This window comes from Phyllobates terribilis, unplaced genomic scaffold, assembly GCF_046119375.1.
Source record: "Phyllobates terribilis strain yellow unplaced genomic scaffold, ASM4611937v1 Scaffold_3__8_contigs__length_932513732, whole genome shotgun sequence".
Classification (NCBI taxonomy): Eukaryota; Metazoa; Chordata; class Amphibia; order Anura; family Dendrobatidae; genus Phyllobates; species Phyllobates terribilis.
This window is the reverse complement of record NW_027362763.1, coordinates 202,362,213-202,380,741: the sequence shown is the minus strand read 5'-3', so window position 1 is coordinate 202,380,741 and position 18,529 is coordinate 202,362,213. Positions and strand designations below refer to the sequence as shown.

General features: G+C 42.5%; 1 protein-coding gene across 4 annotated transcripts in view; it reads right to left on the bottom strand.

The window, feature by feature from the left end:
- Positions 1-18,529, bottom strand: part of NGEF (neuronal guanine nucleotide exchange factor) — a 235,068-nt gene that overhangs the window by 182,292 nt on the left and 34,247 nt on the right. Inside the window, exon 2 of one of the 4 annotated variants that reach the window (XM_073674493.1) lies at positions 10,065-10,167. The exons of the other annotated variants lie outside the window; for them this stretch is intronic. The gene's annotated coding sequence lies outside the window, so the exon portion shown is untranslated. The remainder of the gene's footprint in view (positions 1-10,064; positions 10,168-18,529) is intronic. 4 annotated transcript variants of the gene reach the window in all.

Sequence of the window (18,529 nt, the reverse complement as noted above, 5' to 3'; positions counted from 1 at the left end):
AGTTTATTTTTCTGGATGAAGAATGGATTGGATTTCCAAATTTTTTATTTCACCTTTCACTAGAAGACCATAACCTGAAAGACCATTTTGAGTGCTCATCTCAAAAATCTTTCATTGTATACAGAAAAAAGGGAGGTAAAAGCAAAGGTAGCAATGAACAGTTTGTAGTCATTAAAGGAGAACTCGCATAAAAAAATGTTTTTATTCTTTAATTAGTTAGCAATATGTAATGAAGTGTGCGTGTGTAAAAATATTTAGTGATCACCTTCTTCTCCCTTTCTCATCATCTTCTTAAAGGTGTTGTCCGGCTTTGGGGTACAAGTTTGTAGTTACGCTATGTGACTGCAGACTTGTGAATCCTCACATCGCGCACAGTGCGCTGTGAGAATTCTCCAGTGTTGGCAGCAGGATTTTGATTTGCATACTCCTGGCCACATTTAGACTAGACATGTCCGGCCTCGCTCAGTACACATGCATTGAGCAAGGCTGCGTACGTCTAGTTGGCAAGTGACTGCATGTATGGAAATCACATACTTACAGTCACAAGCCGGCACTGGAGCAACCGCATAGAGTGACTGTAGACTTGTACCCTAAGGCCGGACAACCCCTTTATACTTGTGACTGCAATTCAAGTTAGAGATCTCAAACTTCTTCTATGTGGTCAAGTAGTTCCTTTTCCAACTTACACCTATGTGACTCACATCAAGATTTTCATACAGTTACATTGAGAAAACTGCCTCTAGTCCACAAAGAAGACACTGGGCAAACCGGCTAGCTTGAATTGTGGTTACGTGGTTCAGATGACTTGAGGATCAAAACCGAGCTGGGAACCAGAGAAGATGGTGATCAGTAGATATTTAAAAGCATCCATGTTACATTACATAATATTGCTAATGGAATAAGGAACTCTGTGAGTTCTTCTCTAAGTAGGGTCAACATTGAGGAGAGAAGATACAGATTAGATATTAGAAACAACTTTTTGACAGTGAGGGTGATCAATGAGTAGAACAGGCGGCCACGAGAGGTGGTGAGTTCTCCTTCAATGGAAGTCTTCAAACAGAGGCTGGACAGACATCTGTCTGAGATGGTTTAGTGAGTCCTGCATTGAGTGGGGGGTTGGACACGATGACCCTGGAGGTCCCCTCCAACTCTAACATTCTGTAATTCTACCCTGGGCAAAAAAAGTGGTTACCCTGACACTCATCATCTGGGGCACAAGAACCAATTGCCCTCCCCTATCAAAGATACTAAGCCAACTGTTTCGGGGTTTTTTCACACATTTTAATGTCCATATTACAGCTACAAGACACAGCCATTTACCTTTTTTGGTTCTACTAAACCAAGCAAAAACAATTGTACGATTTCTGGCATCAAACAAAGACGATGGGAAAGGTAAAACGGGGTACAGAGCTAGGTACAGAGCATGTGCCCCCTCAACTAGTAAAGAGTACAGACTAGTAGTAGAATTATAAAAATCTGTATGCTTCTGGAGAGGATTGTATTTGGAAACTATAATTTTGGGTAATGTCTCCCAGTGTAATTACTAAACCCACAGTGTGGGGTGTCTCTTACTGCATGGAAACAAATTAACAAAGTTCCTTTAATCCTGATGAAAAGTTTGGAAGAAATCATGTGATAATTCTGCCATGCATGGAGTTCACCTCTATTTATTCTGCCAACTGCTGGCAGAGCTCATTATTTGCATGAAATGTGCCAAACATAAGAAACAGGATTAACTTGTTTTCTGTGTTGCACAGACAAATATAGAAATGGAGTCTTCCCTATAACAAATTTCACCAGGTTTTTATAGATTGAAGTATTAGTTACTCCAGACGCTGATTTTCTCTTTTATGTTTTGTGATAAAACTCATGCTGAAAATAAAAGCTATAAAACTGAACACCTTATAAACACTGATTTATAGGACATTCGCTTGGACAATAAAGATAAAGACAGTGGGATTGGACAATAAAGGGGCAGCAGCAATGTCAATTATGTCACAGCCATATTCACTTAAATGGAGCTTCCGGGCGCAGTGGTTTTCCCGACCTTTAGAAGGAAATTCTATGAGATCTCAGTCTTGGGAGCGGCTAAGGCTGGAGCGCCAGAGTTCATAACATAAAGCTTGTGCACATGGCTGGCAACCATTCAGAAATTTCAGGACAGTCAGTAAAAATAGGACACTTTTTTGCACTGTCAAAAAAATTTTTTAAGGCGCCCATGATTTTTTTTTTTAAGCTAAAGAAACATATACAGATCATTTTGATTGCATTTTTCATAATTTTACAGTTTACAGCTGATGTCTTCATATCAGAATTATGAGCTGTAGACATGTATCACTTATAATCACAATGATTTATTATGGCTTGCCAATGAGTTCATAAAAAATCATGGGTGCGCAGGTACAGGCCTGGGTCATTGTTAACAAAAACCGACATTGAATCAGCTTTTAGGTTACTTCCAGTTCACCCGGCTAGCATTCTGTTATTGGGATGTTTTTGGAATAAAGGTTATTATCTAGATAGGTGTTTGCCTATGGGTTGCTCAATTTCATGTTCGTTGTTTGAGACTTTCAGTACTTTTCTGGAGTGGGTGGTTAGGGATGTTGCAGGCGTCCAGTCTGTTATTCATTACCTGGATGACTTTGTTCATTGGTCCTCCAGATTCGTTGGTTTGTGGTAATTTCTTAGCAGCCATGGTGTGGGTTGCACAACGTTTTGGTGTTCCTTTGGCGAAAGAGAAAACTGAAGGTCCTTGTACTGTATTGAGTTTTTTGGGAATTCTGATTGATACAAAAAAAATGGAATGTCTATTGCCCGAGGATAAATTGTCATTGCTCAGGCAAGAGGTTGAGCGAATCGGTAAATTGCGCAAGGTGACGTTGGAGGAGCTGCAGTCGCTGTTGGGGAGATTGAACTTTGCGTGTAGGATTATGCCTATGGGCAGAATATTTTGTCGCAGGCTGTCAAGGGCAACAGCAGGTGTGCGGGCATCGCATCATTTTATTCGTTTGAATAGAGAGCACAGAGAGGATTTGTTGGTGTGGAAGCGTTTTTTGGTCAATTACAACGGCAGGTCATTGATTCAGCAGGAGTTTTTGAACAGCTTTGATTGCGAGATTTACACGGACGCTGCAAGCGGTGCTGGCTATGGGGCCTTTTGTAAGGGAAAGTGGAGCATTGGTAAATGGCCTGATTCGTAGAAGGAGAGGGGTCTTACAAAGAATCTTGCTCTGTTGGAATTATTCCCAATCATAGTTGCAGTATCAATTTGGGGTGAATTCTTCTTGAATCGGAGAGTCAGGTTCCACTGCGATAATATGGGTGTGGTGGCGGTGATTAACAGCTTGTCGGCCTCGTCTCCTCCGGTTATTAAGCTGGTCAGGGAACTGGTACTCCGGTGTTTGGAGTTGAATGCATGGATTTCGGCGGTACATGTGCCAGGTGTGCAAAATTCTATAGCGGATGCTTTGTCTCGTTTCCAGTGGGAGCGTTTTCAGGCACTGGCACCAGAGGCAGAAGTCGCAGGAGCGGAATGCCCTTCGCAGTTGTGGCAGCTGATTACGGATGAGCTGGAAGATTGATCCAGGAGTCAGTTGCGAGTTCAACCTGGGCTTCATACGAGGCATCGTGGCGAGTATGGCAAAGCTGGGTGTCCCATTGGGAGGTGGTAGAGAGTGACGAGGATAGAACACTGGCGGTTTTGTTTTTAGTTGGTAAGGCTGCGGAGTTAGGGTGGTCGCCATCTAGAATCAGTATATTTGTTGCCGGGCTCGCATTCGGTTTCAAATTTCAGGGAGTCTCTGATGTCTCAAAATCCTTTTTAATCAAACAGGCACTTAGAGGTTTTAGAAAAGGTAGCAGGATTTTGGATACGCGTAGGCCAGTCACGTTTAGTATGTTGGAAAGGTTAGGTGTTGTATTGGAAAGGACTTGTTGTTCTACTTTCGAGGCGGCTTTATTTAAGTTAGCTTTTTCCTTAGCCTTTTTCGGGGCGATGAGAGTAGGTGAATTGGTTGCCCTCAGCAGGAATAGGGCGGGGGGTTTATTAGAATGAAGACATGAGTTGCTGGGCTGGGGGCATCGATTTTTGGATCAGGCGTGCAAAGACAGATCAGTTGGGCAGAGGTAAGCGCGTTGTGTTAGGTAGAGTGGACAGGGCGTTGATGTGTCCAAGAAGGTGCTTGGAGGGATATTGGCAAGTGTGGTCAGGGAGATCCGGCCCACTTTTATGGCACTGCAACGGGGCATTTCTGTCCCGATTTCAGTTTATAGTGGTCCTAAAAAAGGGGGTGCATGAGTTAGGCCTTAGCTCAGATGTGTATGGTTCACATTCTTTTAGGATTGGTGCTGCGTCGGAGGCGGATAGGCAGGGTTTGGGGGCCGAGGTGATAAAGCCTATTGGCAGGTGGAGTTCCGACCGTTATTTGACGTACAGTACAGACCAAAAGTTTGGACACACCTTCTCATTTAAAGATTTTTCTGTATTTTCATGACTATGAAAATTGTACATTCACACTGAAGGCATCAAAACTATGAATTAACACATGTGGAATTATATACTTAACAAAAAAGTGTGAAACAACTGAAAATATGTCTTATATTCTAGGTTCTTCAAAGTAGCCACCTTTTGCTTTGATGACTGCTTTGCACACTCTTGCATTCTTTTGATGAGCTTCAAGAGGTAGTCACCGGAAATGGTCTTCCAACAATCTTAAAGGAGTTCCCAGAGATGCTTAGCACTTGCTGACCCTTTTGCCTTCACTCTGCTGTCCAACTCTCCCCAAACCATGTCGATTGGGTTCATGTCTGGTGACTGTGGAGGCCAGGTCATATTGCGTAGCACCCCATCACTCTCCTTCTTGGTCAACTAGCCCTTACACAGCCTGGAGGTGTGTTTGGGGTCATTGTCTTGTTGAAAAATAAATCATGGTCCAACTAAACGCAAACCGGATGGAATAGCATGCCGCTGCAAGATGCTGTGGTAGCCATGCTTGTTCAGTATGCCTTCAATTTTGAATAAATCCCCAATAGTGTCACCAGCAAAGCACCCCCACACCATCACACCTCCTCCTCCATGCTTCACGGTGGGAACCAGGCATGTAAAGTCCATCTGTTCACCTTTTCTGCATCGCACAAAGACACGGTGGTTGGAACCAAAGATCTCAAATTTGGACTCATCAGACCAAAGCACAGATTTCCACTGGTCTAATGTCCATTCCTTGTGTTCTTTAGCCCAAACTTGTCTCTTCTGCTTGTTTCCTGTCCTTAGCAGTGGTTTCCTAGCAGCTATTTTACCATGAAGGCCTGCTGCACAAAGTCTCCTCTTAATAGTTGTTGTAGAGATGTGTCTGCTGCTAGAGCTCTGTGTGGCATTGACCTGGTCTTTAATCTGAGCTGCTGTTAACCTGCGATTTCTGAGGCTGGTGACTCGGATAAACTTATCCTCAGAAGCAGAGGTGACTCTTGGTCTTTCTTTCCTGGGGCGGTCCTCATGTGAGCCAGTTTTTTTGTAGCGCTAGATGGTTTTTGCAACTGCACTTGGGGACACTTTCAAAGTTTTCCCAATTTTTCACACTGACTGACCTTCATTTCTTAAAGTAATGATGGCCACTCGTTTTTCTTTACTTAGCTGCTTTTTTCTTGCCATAATACAAATTCTAACAGTCTATTCAGTAGGACTATCAGCTGTGTATCCACCTGACTTCTGCACAACACAACTGATGGTCCCAACCCCATTTATAAGGCAAGAATTCCCACTTATTAAACCTGACAGGGCACACCTGTGAAGTGAAAACCATTTCCTGTGACTACCTCTTGAAGCTCATCAAGAGAATGCCAAGAGTGTGCAAAGCAGTCATCAAAGCAAAAGGTGGCTACTTTGAAGAACCTAGAATATAAGACATATTTTCAGTTGTTTCACACTTTTTTGTTAAGTATATAATTCCACATGTGTTAATTCATAGTTTTGATGCCTTCAGTGTGAATGTACAATTTTCATAGTCATGAAAATACAGAAAAATCTTTAAATGAGAAGGTGTGTCCAAACTTTTGGTCTGTACTGTATGTTCGGCGCTAAATACCACAGGAATTTTTTTATCATTTGCGAATTGTTGAATATGCTTGTTATTATTCTTTTAGGTGGCATTCTCTTGTTAGCCTGGATTTTCGGACATTCGTATGTGCATTGGGGGGCGCTGCGTGCTGACGTAAGGCGTGACGGTAGGCAATTAGGTTTTCCGAGGGAACAAGTTTTTATCCGTTGGCTAGGTTTTAGGGGTATGGTATGGAGCCGGGTTATGTCGGAGTTTCACAAAGCGGCTAGATTGGACAGAGCACCTGATATTCTGGTTGTACATATGGGAGGGAACGATTTGGGGGCTAGGCCCGTGAGAGAGTTAATTCAGGATATCCGTTTTGATTTTTTGAGGTTGTGGACTTCGTTTCCGGGGGTTCTGACGGTTTGGTCAGATATAGTGCCTAGGAAGAAATGGTGGGCGGCCAGATCGGTAAAAGGGATAAATAGGGCAAGAGTGAAATTAAATAGGGCCATATCCAGCTTTGTGTCAAGGAATGGTGGGATAGCGTTAGGCACTTTGAGTTGGAATCTGGGGTTGGTCATTTCTGGTTAGAGGACGGTGTTCATCTCAACGCAATCGGTATTGATCTTTGGGCCCTGGCAATACAGGAGGGGATAGAAAGGGCATTGGTGGTTTTGGGGCACTCAGGAGCCTAAGGTTTCAGGACTGTTCGTGGTTGGCGGGGGGTGGGGTTCTTGGAGTTGGTACCGAATTGTTGGTGGAAGGAATTGGGAAAATTCCAGGTCGTTTAAATTGAGTGGGGGGTGATCTGGCAGTCGGTTCTGGGCTCTGGATGGGGTTTTTACCCCAGGAGCTTTTAGTTGGTGAGTCTTTCACGGACTGTGGAAGTTTGGTTTGTTAATAAAATTGCTGCTGTGGCCAAAAATGTATCCAATGAACAACAGGTTGTAGCGTTTTATTTCGGGGAAGGGATCCTCGGGTAAGGCGGGGGAAGGTAAGCCATCAGGTAAGAAACCATATTGGCCGTACCAGGTCATGAGTGTTATGCTAAATTTTTTTGTCTGTAGAATTGATTATGAATCCAACTAGAAAAAAAAGCGTCCTATGCTTCTTCATGAAACCTCGGAGTTAGTACGGAGCTCTACTAAAGAGCTCTATGAAGATAATGAATGTACAGTAAAAAAAAAATAGCCAATAAAACATTTCTATAATTGAAAAGTGTACGTCTTCCTGGCGACCATGCAATGTCTCACTCTTCATTCAATATCTCATTTTTAAAGTATTACAATTAGTTCAGTAATATATGGCTTTTCTAACAAGTAGGGCACTGTATGGATTTCCAACATCTAATATCACTGACTACGACCTCATTCAGACGTTCGTTTTTCTCATATCGTACGTGAAAAAATAGACCAATTCTCATCAGTGATCAGAGTACTGGGTCAGTAATTCAGTATTTACAATTTTTCTTTTATTTTTCTTGTATGCTAAAAAAAATTAATTGTAAAGCTTCTGCTTTCCACTATTATGTTGAGAACGAACAACACATGAATTTTAAAGGCTTCATAGCCTTTGTAACTAGGTGATTGTCATCCATGACTTACATCTTGAAAACAAAATATCTCAATGATTTTTTTTGCAGTCGTAGCGTTCACGAACATTTGAAGAGCGCCATAGACTACAATGGGTACGTGTTGTATCAGTGAAAATAAGGATCGAACACCGATGAGGAAAACAAGCGTCTGAACGAGGCCTGCGTTTTGGATTCAGAGGAGATCTACTGGTTTAGGTGACATTTACAAACACATTCATTTGGAAATGCTAAACTTAGGCCCCAAAGTCAGGAAATGCTTTTGGAGGAATAATACCGTGTACATGGAACAGCAAGAACGTTTGTGCTGTCGGCGCAGTTTTATGTAGAATTTGCTGAGCCGAAATTAAATGAACAAAACAAACTTTGTAAACGGTAACAAGGTAAACTCAGTGATGCTCAAGTCTTCCATGTAGCCGCCAACAAATGTTTCTCAGTAAAGTGATTTTTATTTCAGATTAGATTCAGAAACATATATGTAACATTTTATATAAGTAATATTTTAACCAGGGCCTGTACTTATATCTTTTCTTGCTCGTGCACGCAACTGTATTTTCAGTCCGAGTGCTATCCATGAAAAAAACGGACCGCACTTGGACCGATCTTATTCAATGGGGCAGTGCGGATGAACGATTTTTTCCACTGGCTGAAAAAAATCACAGCATGCACGATTTTCCTCTGTAAATCAGATGGGACTCGCCCATTCAAGTCCATGGGTGCACAAAAAAATCAGATGCCACAGTACAGCATCCGATTTTTATGGATACATTACAATTCTGTGACAGGAAACTGTAAATGGTCCTGTAAATGATTAATAGCTGCTGCTGTAAAAAAGCGAATTGTACATGGACGACAAGTGAGAAAAAAATCCTCCAACGTTTCTGGATGAAACTCTGAACAATTTTTTCTTTATATGATAGTATAAATCTACCCTAACAGAAACTAAATAATGTAGAATACTAAAATGTCTATAAAGTGGTTTCGTTTGCACTTGTCGCTGTTCCTGGTAGAATTCAGATTTTTTTTCTCCTGCTTTTTTATATGCCTAAATTCAGAGGGTTACGTTAAGGGCTCGTTCACACGAGCGTATAACACGGATGAGTGATATGCGATGTTTTATCAGATAGCACTTGGATCAGTGTTATTCTATGGGGCAGCTCAGATCTTCGATTATTTCTCATGCCAAATCGGCATGAGAAAACAATCATAGCATACTGCAGGTGCGTCTGATGATCGGATCACAGGCACCCATTCAAATCTATGGGTGCGTGTGAAACATCGGACTGCACTTGGATGTCATCCGAGTGCGGTCCGATTACCATGGATGCCGGCAATGGAGGAGATGGAGAAATTACTTTCTCTGTCTCCTCCGCACCTGTGCTGCGACAATTGGCTCACACTCTGTCAGAGTTTGAGCCGAGTGTCAATAGCATAATCAACCCCGATTCTGTCTCATGAGAAAACATATACTCGTGTGACCCTGGCCAAAGTCAGAGTGAAGCAAGAGGCCCTATGGCTCGGGAACTATCCTGTCTGACACACTATTATCTGTATTTGTCTTTAAAGGAATAAGCTTTGTAATTTGCAGTTTACTTTCCCTTCTATAGAATCTGCCTGCAACCATTTTCAATGGACAAATCTCAGGACAAGATTTTTCTTGGTGGTCAATCCTGACATTTTGCCATATGAGACACTGCAAATTACAAATAGTGCCCTATATAACAGAAAGTCACAGGTACTGTGCAGTACACAGACCTCTGTGTAAATCATTATTTAGTTATTGACGGATGGACCCACCCAATTTCAGCAAGATCAGCAGATCACATACTGTATATGGGGTCTTCTGACCCCCAATGGCAGATGGCAGTGAGGAGAATGATTGGTCAGTTGGATTTTAAAATTATCAAACTTTTTGTTCTGAGGAAAGATTCTCCCCTTTCAGAGGTGTGTGGTTGCTGCTTACTCCAATCTCGCCATTCAGAACACATGCATGCTCGACCAAATTGAGGGGGTATTTGTATGGGAGATTGCGAGACTTAGGCCATGTTCACACGTTCAGTACTTGGTGAGATTTTTTAAGTGGAAAAACCAGGGGTGAAACATACAGAGAAAAACTGTAAGGGTATGTGCCCACGATGCAGAAATGAAGCAAAAAATTTCTGCAGCATTTCTGCATCTCCCTGGCAGAAAAAACGCATGCAGATTGTGCATGCATTTTTCCTGCAGAATACATGCCTTAGGCTGCGTGCACACGATGCGTTTTTCATGCGTTTAACACATCAAAAACGCATGGTAATCCGCACCCCATTTCTGCATCGTGGGCACATAGCCTAATTGAAGGTTTGACACCTGTTCTGTGTTTTGGAGACAACCCTGGTTTTGGAATATAAACACTGACGAAAAATCACTGACGTCTGAATGAGCCCTTAACTGACCTGCGATGTGTAGTACAAAACCGCAGCATGTCAATTTCTCTTGGGGGTACGCTGAGTTTTACTTGTGGATTTTCCCCATAGACTTGCATTAGATGAGGAAAATCTGTAGGTAAAAAAATGCACATGAGTTTTAGTGCCTTTCAGCTGCAGAAACGCACTATAAACACAAGTAATTTTTGTCAATGCAAAAGAGCAAGAAGTATGAAAAACAAAGCAGCTTTGTTTAAAACATGACACACCAAAAAGAGACAAAAAACGCAACAAAAACGCAATAAAATGCATGTGATAAAAAGCACTCAAAAACACAATGAAAAAAATGCAAGTAACCTAGTTTACTTAATAGGTGCAGAAATTATGCACTTCCGTTATTGTCATTGCATTTTTTATTCTGTTTTTCTTCATATGTTTTATTAGGTTTTTGACACTGTTTTTCGTCTTTTTGGTATATCATGTTTTAAATAAAGCTACTTTGTTTTTGATACTTCCTGGTATTTAGCTTTGACAAAACTTTCCGCAGCATCTAATACAATTCTATGGGGAAAATTCACACATAAAACTCAGCGCACCCGCAAGAGAGATTAACATGTTGCGAATATCAAGCACGCACTGCAGGTCAGTTTACGCTGTGTAATAAAAAAGCAGGAGATGTCTATAAATCCCATCCACTCTGCTGGAACTTTAAGAAGCTGCGTCTTTTGCGCAGAGAAAATATGGAGTATCAAAACTCACCAAAAACTCATTGTAGGAACTTAACCTAAGAAATGATATGAACAGAGTAAGTAGCAAAAATCAGGAGATATGAGCAGAGGTAAAGGGTACTAATCTAATAATGACATTAAATAGTGTGAACATTTCAGATTGAGAACTAGGAAAAATGTATATCTTTGTACCGTTTTAGCCAGTAGAAAAATATTAAGATTCGAGAGTCCTCAGTGGTTGACTTAATACCTTTTAATGGCTAACTGAAAAGATGGCAACAAATTTTAAGCTTTCGGGACTACTCAGGTCTCTTCATCAGTCATAGAATGGTTGAGATCTTTTAATCGCTAAATTAAAAGATGGAAACAAATTGTAAGCTTTCGAGACTATTCAGATCTCTTCATCAGGCATAGAATGATAGAATTCTGAGCCTGATGGAGAGACCTGAGTACACCCAAAAGCTTACAATTTGTCACCATCTTTTCAGTTAGCGATTAAAAGTTATCAACTACTGAGGACTCTAAAATCTTAAGATTGAGAACTAGTATAGTTCCATAACTTATACCAGTTAAAGGGTTGTCCGATAGTTAAATATTGTTTTTCAGGCATGGATAGCTTTCTCTGAAGGTCTCCATCGGCACTGGAAGCGGTGTGTGCCTGTCTGTCCTGGAAGTCACAGGAATACTGAATCCTGTGATTAGCTGCAGCGGTAAGGTGACTAACCGAGCGCATCATGGAATGTTTCTCTGATGATGTATTCTTCCAGTCATCTGACCATGTCGGCTAATCACAGGCTTCAGCAGTCCTATAACTTGCAAACAGGGCAGACATTGCTTCCAGATGCGGCGCAGACATTGGGAGTGGTCTATGATAGATCCATGGACGTGCTGGATGGGGAGTATGAACCTCAGTTTATTATATTAAAACCATCCATGTCTGAAAAAAAAAAATTCTCCGTTTAATGATTTGATCAGATAACAGGCATTTGAGGAATCCGTAGTGTCATATCATTCCCGTCCATCATCAGTTATTCCTTGAGGTTCCACCTAGGTTGTTGCATTTTCTGTGCACGTTTTGCTGTTGTAGTATACACTGTTCTGCATAGAGGATTCCATGCTGTGCATCCCCAGCTGCTTTTAAGAACTGCCAGTACCTGACCACACTTGTATTTCTGGATTTTTGACAACACTCTAATAAGTATGTTCTCTAGTTAACAATGGGAGGCAGGGGTACAATGTACTCAGACTTTTTGCTCAGGTCCGAGAGTTCAAAGAATAACAAGAAAAGTAGAACAAAACTAATGTACGTAGGTCTGTAATATCGGGTAATATAGGATGAGTAATAATGCAGAGGAGAGATTGTATCTAGCTTTATTCACCTAATTCTACATTCATGTATATGCAAATTCCTCCATAGTATGAACCAGAGGCGCAGCTACACTCGCTATAGGGATATTTCCAGAATACCAAAAGTAAGGCTATAGTTTATAATCGCCTTCATAAAAAGCGCAGCACCTTACTTACATACACGTTTTCACATGTATTGTCCAACAAATCTAGTTACCGCTATAAGCAGAAGGTTATTATATTGTATATATTCTTGGGAATAAAATAACTACTTTGTAGCAAACAGCAGCACATAATACAGGAGGTCTGTTTAGTCTGAACATTTATTAGTAATAAAACGGCAGACTTATGAGAAACAGATCGGCAGTATAACGGCATAGCCAAATCATTTACGGTAAACCTTAATCCTAATGAAGACCCACTAGTAATCAGCTGATTGCCGTGGGTGCCGCATATATAAGAGTATTTAGTGTGTCAAGTAAAATATAGTATGCCTCACCCACCATGTAAATGTATAAATAATAACATATGGACATGCCCAAAGGCATATCTTGAGTTCCTAGGCCACCATGGAGAACGTATAACTTGATTTCACATGGAATAATCAGTATAGAACTAATATAATCTTGATGTATCTGTTAGGGCTCGTGCAGACGACATTATCGGTCTGAGTGATCCAACAAAACATCAGATCGCACTTGGACCAAGGTAAGTCTATGGGGCCGTATACATATTCGATTTCCGATTCAGTCCCTGACAAAGGAAAAAAAATCGCGGCATGTCCATGTTTGATCCAATATTCAACCATGTAAGTCAATGAGTGCGTGGGAAACATTGGTCTGCACTTGGTTGACATCTGATTTCCACGCACTGACACAATAGAGAAGATGGAGACATTTTTCCCTTCATCTCCACCTCTTCTGAGAGAATCGGATCACACTAAGCTGACACTCTAATCAAACTCTGATTAGAGTGTCATTTGCATAATCCAAAAAATTAGGTTGGGATGGTGACGCTAAAATGGCTTGTTACTTCCAGTGGTGCGGAGTTGTAGCACTTGGAGTGTATGCAGTGAGGCGCAGCACCAGAAAGTGTATGAAGTCCACCAAGGGAACAGAAAAAGATAAAAATATATAAAGGTTATGTTGGTGCGCTGCCAATGACGTTAGTGAGGGTGCGGTAATTAAAATAAGTAATTTTTATTTAGGATCAAAATCACAAACCACCTCACTAACGTCATTGGCAGCGCACCAACATAACCTTTATATATTTTTATTTGCATAATCTGCCCAATTCTTTTGGATGAGGGAATGTATGGCAGTCTGCACTTGCTCTTAGCAGTTCCTAGGTGTAACTGCAGCCTCTGCAACCTGTATAGACTATGTGGGTCAAATCATTGGGACACACATCTTAATCACCGATTTCAGGTTTTTTATTCGGTTCATACATACCCACTCACAATTTATGGACAGCAGTATTGGGACATACGTTTTAATAATTAAATTCAGATTTTTTGTTTATACCATCGCCACAGGTGTGTAAAATGCAGCCCTGCGCCATGCCGTCTGCCTATACAACCATCTGTAAGATAATGGGTGGTGGTAAAAAGCTCACTGATGCCAGCGTGGTCCTGTAATAGGATGCCACAATCAGCTGTAAGTAATATTATTGAAAACTGGAAGGATTAAGCAACACGGAAACCTGCAAACTTGCAGGACAGGGCGCCTAGTGCCAATGTGCATGGTGCAGGAAAGTCACCATCGCACTGCTGTCTCAACAACTTGTTCCAAACCTCCTCTGGCATTAACATCAGCACAAAAACTGTGCGCTGTCAGCTTCATGGCATGGATTTTCACGGTCCATCTGCGCCTTCCGCTTCATGGCATGGATTTTCACGGTCTTTCTGCGCCGTCAGCTTCATGGCATGGATTTTCACGGTCTATCTGCGCCGTCAGCTTCATGGCATGGATTTTCACGGTCTATCTGCGCCGTCAGCTTCATGGCATGGATTTTCACGGTCTATCTGCACCGTCAGCTTCATGGCATGGATTTTCACGGTCTATCTGCGCCGTCAGCTTCATGGCATGGATTTTCACGGTCCATCTGCGCCTTCCGCTTCATGGCATGGATTTTCACGGTCCATCTGCGCCATCCGCTTCATGGCATGGATTTTCACGGTCCATCTGCACCGTCCGCTTCATGGCATGGATTTTCACGGTCCATCTGCGCCGTCAGCTTCATGGCATGGATTTTCACGGTCCATCTGCGCCGTCAGCTTCATGGCATGGATTTTCACGGTCCATCTGCGCCGTCAGCTTCATGGCATGGATTTTCACAGTCCATCTGCGCCGTCAGCTTCATGGCATGGATTTTCACGGTCCATCTGCGCCTTCCGCTTCATGGCATGGATTTTCACGGTCCATCTGCGCCGTCAGCTTCATGGCATGGATTTTCACGGTCCATCTGCGCCGTCAGCTTCATGGCATGGATTTTCACGGTCCATCTGCGCCGTCAGCTTCATGGCATGGATTTTCACAGTCCATCTGCGCCGTCAGCTTCATGGCATGGATTTTCACGGTCCATCTGCGCCGTCAGCTTCATGGCATGGATTTTCACGGTCTATCTGCGCCGTCAGCTTCATGGCATGGATTTTCACGGTCTATCTGCGCCGTCAGCTTCATGGCATGGATTTTCACAGTCTATCAGCTGTTCGCAAGCTTTACATAAGTAAGCACAATGTCAAGCATCAGTAGTGTAAAGGGCGACTCCAGTAGACTCTGGAACAGAGGACACGTGTTCTGTGGAGTGACGAATCTCGCTTCTCTATCTGTTATCTGATCGATGAGTCTGAATTTGGCAGGCTGTCAATCAATGTTCTGGGGAGTGTTTACAGCACGGTCACTGTATAGTGACTGTTACACCTCTCTTCTCCACGTCCAATGACTGGAAGTGTGCGGCTGCAGGGAGAATATAAGTTCATTTTCTCCCTGCATCCAGTAAGCCTGCCTGACATGATTTAAATACTATTTAGCTGCCAATTACCAGGACATCTGAAGGTAAATAGCATTTTTGGAGGTGACAGGTTACCTTTGAGTCTCATGTCCCCCATTACTTCTTTTATGTTCAGGCAAAAGGGCAGGAATGAATGGGCAACTTTACCAAGTACGCAAACAGGAGTCTGTATTGTTTATGCACAGACATTGGTTTCCCATACTTTTAGATATGTGGGAAATATTGAAACATTTGTGAACTAATGGGGGACAGTGTCCTCCTCTTCTCCCATTTGTGGGGATCAAATGGCTAAGTCATTAATTTAATATGGTAGTTGTCCTTTCAACTCCAAACAAACCCAAACATTGAGATTTGGCTGAAACTCTTGTTTAACCCCTTTGTGATCCAGTCTTGAGTGAGCCTTAATGTCTGACAATTTTTCTTACTTTTTGCCTCTCCTCTATGCAGCAGACAATATTTTTTTTCATGGATTTGGCTGTATGAGGCTTTATTTCATGTAGGACAAATTGAATTATTTTGTAGTGCTGTTCTGGGATACATATAAATTACTGTGTAATTTATATAATTCTTTTTGATATACAAATATAGAAAAAAAGCTACTTTGGTTTTATTTTTGTTTTATTTTTTACTGTTCATCTATAATATGAAATAACCTTTTGAACGAATTCTGCAGATCATTGTGGTTTTGTGGATACCTAATTTGTGTACGTTTTTTATCGTTTGTATGTAATAAATGTATTTTAAAGTAAAAAAAAATCGTATTATTAGTTATCTTTTTTGCAAATATAATATATTTGTATGTATAACCCCAGCAGAGCGGGGTTTAAATTTGGCGCCAATACTGCTGATTGTTCTCAGTTGCCGACCGCCGGCCGATCAGCAGAGCGGGGTTTAAATTTGGCGCCAATAATGCTGATTGGTCGCGGCCGGCGACCAATCAGCAGAGCGGCGTTTAAATTTGCCGCCCATATCACTGATTGGTCACGGCCGGCGGCCGCAACCAATCAGCGTCGTATTGGTGAGGACCGGGGAGCGGCGCTGCTTGTGCGGGTACTTCCGCTGTGAGCAGCTGGGAGACGAGCGGCTGCGAGTAGCATAAGCATCCCGACCGGCGGCGCCACTCCCCGGTCCTCGGTTCACACTTGCAGTCGGGAGATCAGCGGCCCCAGCCACTGATCTCCCGACGTTAGCCGCATGGAGGTGAGCTCATCTCCCGGCTGCATCGCCGCTGACCTCCATCCGGCAGATGAGCCGCTAACGGCCGCCATCTTTTTCTGAAATCCCGCGTCGCTGATTGGCCGCGGCCGGATCAATGAGCGACACGGGATTTCCTGGACAGACAGCGGCCGGACCAATGAGCGACGTGGGATTTCCTGGACAGACAGACAGACAGACAGACGGGATAAGACAATTATATATATATATATATTGTAAGGCAGCGCTAGTCATCATACTGGGGGATACTCGCTGCACCGGGTCACTTAAAGCACACATGCAATGTCTTTCCGATATTTCACAATTCAGCAGTTTATTATTTATCATAAACCGCTTATCACACATATGATGTCCACGAGCCTTTCCAGTGGCAGCTATGCCCACTTGGCTCCAGTTACAGCCTTCAGCAAAGTAACTATAACAATGTCCATAAATAACAGTGTCCATATAACGTATAACGTACCGCTTTTACCTTTTGCCAGGTCTTAACGGGTTCATTCTGCCACCACTGTGGCTTTTAGGCTTCCCAGGTGGGGGTCTCCAGCCCTCGTACCTTCCAAGGCTACTGGTATATCTTCACACTTAACATCCAGCCTTTGCCTTTCAGGACTCTTGTCTTTCAAGCCTCTGCCCTCCAAGGCCACTGGCATCGCTTATACCTAAGGATCCAGCCTCGACCTTTCAGGCTTCACCAGGCTTCACACTAACGGTGTCCCACACGGGAACAGGCCTCATGCCTTACACACACCACTGTGTCAAGACTACAAGGGTTTATATATCCTGTAGTACACACCCACAGGACCTGTGCTGATGTCACAGTCATGTGACCAGTCACCTGAGGGGGAGGTACATGGTCAGCCCAAAACACACCCTGGACCATTACAGTAATGCCAAGCAAGCCGCTGCATTACAATATATATATATATATATATATATATATACACACACATACATACACATTATATAACTTGTCCTCCAAGAGATCATAATAGCTCTCTAATGACCTTTTTTAATAGCTCATTTATTCAGTTATAACTAGAGCACCTATAGGAGCCCCTGATAGGCCTCATTCAGACATCTGTAAGTTCTAATTATGTTTTTCACCACTTTGGTCTAGGGGGCTGTTCAGAAGTCTGTGTTTTTTTGCAGCCAAAGTGGTCCACAAAAAATCATGGAGACATGTCCGTTTTAATCCAAGTCACAGATCAATTACCCATACAAGTCCATTGGTCCATGAAAATTACAGACAGTGTGTGTATGGCATCAGTGTATAATCTGTGTGCTGTCTGTTATTAACTTTATATTGGATATGAGAAGCTTGCAGCTTTTTTTTTTCATCATTGAAAAATCACTCATAAATCAGTGATGGTAAAAACTGACAAACTGACCAAACACTGATGAAACTCTAATCCAAATCACTGATGAACAACGGTCAGAGAACAGCCCAAGAAAAATCATGGACATGTGAATGAGGCCGTGCCGTAAATTTCTAAACAATGGCGCAAGTTGCTCAGGACCAAGTGGTGTAAATTTCATTATTACGTTAATAAAGATGTTGGCAATACTGGGCAAGGTGAAACATTAAAAGTAGAAAGTTTCAGTAGTTGATCTTATAAAGTAGTTTATGACTGACCCCTTATGCTACTGCTCATTATAGCATCCATACCTGGTCCTGCTCTAGGACTTTCTCTACGGTCAGTGCTGGCATTGGAGTGGGTGGCAATGTTAGCATTACTGGGTCATGCAGACTGGCTTCCAACTATCAAGCAAATCCAGCTTAAAATTTTAACAATGACCTACAAGGCTGTCCAAAATTTGTCTTTCCAATACATCTCCAAACTAATCTCCTGACAACTCATCACTAGGGATGAGCGGACCCGTGTATTTTCATGTTCGTTGGGTTCGACCGAGCTTTAGTCTAGAACTGTACCCGAAAGTGAACCCGAAACTCATAGAAGTCAATGAGTTCTCGAACTTTGATGCTGTAAAATGGTCATAGTAAGTGCTAGGAGGCAGCCAAAGGAAGCAGTGTACCCCCACACAGTCTCTCTCTCTCCCTCTAGTTCTCGCTCTCCCTCTCTCTGTCCGAACTCCGAACACTAAAACGGACTTCCGGGAGAAGTCCATGTTCGGAGTTCAGCACCAGACACTAGGTGTCCGGTGCGAACCCTGAACTTTATAGTTCGGATTTGC